The following is a 2,326-nucleotide window of genomic DNA, read 5'->3' as shown; positions in this document are numbered from 1 at the left end:
ACATAACAATGATTAAGTAATGAATTTTTTTTTATTATAGTTCTTGTTGGTTTCTGAATAGATATGAATGATAGTAGTTAAGGTTGGTTTGATATTTTGTTCCAATCAGGAATAGAAAATGTACCACAATAGTTGCCATATGTTCGGTTATGTTGCAAGTATAATGATAAGGAAGGTCCCTGAATGAAATAGGAGTGTAGCAGTAATGTATCAGTAAACTATGGTGTCGATAGTTGATTGCATTGAGATGTTGATTTAACCAAAAAAAAATGGACATAGAATCAGACTGACAGAAGTAGCAGTTACCAGGTAATTTGTTGTTGTGTGTAACACAGAAACTAGTGCAACAGGTTGTGGGTTTGTGATGGTGGGGTGGCGGTTTGGGTAATTCACTAATGAAACAAGAAAACAGCAAAACTGTAACTGTGGTGATTGAGGTGGGTTGGGTTTAATTGAACATAATTAAAACAGCTTATATATATAGCTTGATTGAGAATGGAAACAGAAGAAGGAATAAGTAGGTATTGAGTAAGTGATTAGCAAGAAATCTATTGGAAGAACACTCAAATATGTTTATCGAAGAATAAGGTTGATGAATGAGAGTGAGTTGGTTTGTGTATATGTTTTGATGAGGTAAGAGTATAGATTTGGATCAGCGTTTGTATATGTATTACAAGTTCTGAATGCTTTATTGATTCGGCCTGTTATACAGAAATTAATGAATCTTGCAGGAGTTGCCAGGTTTTGTGATAGTGATAATGGCGGCCTGTGTAGTGACCCGAACTTTTCCGAACCTTTCTATGATTATATGTTTAATGAAAACTATATTTACATGATTAAATGTTTCCAACATGTTAAGCAATCAAACTTGTTAAGACTTGGTTAATTGAAATGAAAATTTTGTAAACGTCTGATTACCCAGTTTGACCAATGATTCACGAGCGCTATAAGTTGTATATGACATGATGATACATAAATGAATAAATATATATGTTTAACATGATATAATGATCATCAAGTATCTCATTAAAAATAGTAACAATAAGTTATATACTTAAAAAGGAGACTATTGACGTATGAGACTCGAAACGATACATATAACGATTATCGTTATAACCACGTCTTACTAAATATATATGAAGCATATTAATACATTGTTATATTATATATAACATGATAATATGAAAATTAAATTGTAAGACCCAAATATTTATTGAACATAATGTATTTATGGTGTACGATGCGTGTATGAAGTGTACGTGTTGCTTGCTCGAACGCCGAAGGAAACTGGATGTTGTCTGAAGTGGCAAGGTGTGTACGTATCTTTTCAACCCCAAATAAATTTTGTGTTGATGTTTCAAAGCCTTACCATTGGAAAGGAAATCTTATTACGTTTCCAACGATATTTGATTCATCGAAAACGGAGCTACGGTCAAAAAGTTATGGCCAAAACAAATTTGTGAAAACTGACCTGTAGGTTGGAGCGGCGCTCTACCTTTCGGCGCGGCGCTCCGAACCCGTCTGATGCAATTTTCAGCCTTTTAAAAGGCTTAAATGAGGGGTACTTTGGTCTTTTCATTTAGGGTCGGTTTAGGGTCACCAAAACTGATCTAGAACTCCATTGGAGCTCATTTTCACTCATCAAACACTCTCATCTTCAAACCCTAGAGTGAGAGGAGAGTTTTAGAGAGAGAGCTCCAATTGGAGAAGAAGAAGGGTGTTTCGGGTCAAACCTCGGGTATTAAAGTTGTTTTACTCGTCAACGGCATCATTTTGGCGGTATTGGTAAGTTCAAACTCCGAACTTCATCTTTGTAATTTGATATTCAAGTTTAGGGTTTTGAACTAGTTAGTTATAAAACCCATTTAGGAGGTGAAATGGGTAATTGTAACTAGTTATTATTGATGTTGGTGGGTTTAGGGTTGGTTAATGATTTAACCATGTTTAAGGCTTGTATGTAGTGTGTAATCTCTAGTATTAGTGATTCTAGTAGTGTTGAAACTCTTTTGGGTATGTTTGGTTGACTAACTTTGACTAGAGTCAAAGATTAGGGTTTGGTGATGATTATAACCCAATTGTTGATTTAATAAGGTTTATAAACTTAAAATGGATTAAGTTGAAGCATAGAACCGAGTTAAATATGTTTTGGTGTCAAAACTTGCTAATGGCGTGATATTGACTTCTTATGGGTCAAATTAGGGTTTAAGTGTCATTTTGGGCAAGATAGGTGTTTAACACCTATGATTGGGTTTGATTGGCATATTAGGACCATTCTCACTTGTGTTAGTGATTATTGATTAGTTTGGGCGCGGTTTGTGCTTGGAAG

The sequence above is a fragment of the Rutidosis leptorrhynchoides genome, chromosome 2 (genome assembly GCF_046630445.1).
Source record: "Rutidosis leptorrhynchoides isolate AG116_Rl617_1_P2 chromosome 2, CSIRO_AGI_Rlap_v1, whole genome shotgun sequence".
NCBI lineage: Eukaryota > Viridiplantae > Streptophyta > Magnoliopsida > Asterales > Asteraceae > Rutidosis > Rutidosis leptorrhynchoides.
The sequence above is the reverse complement of the archived record's forward strand: the minus strand, read 5'-3'. Positions refer to the sequence as shown.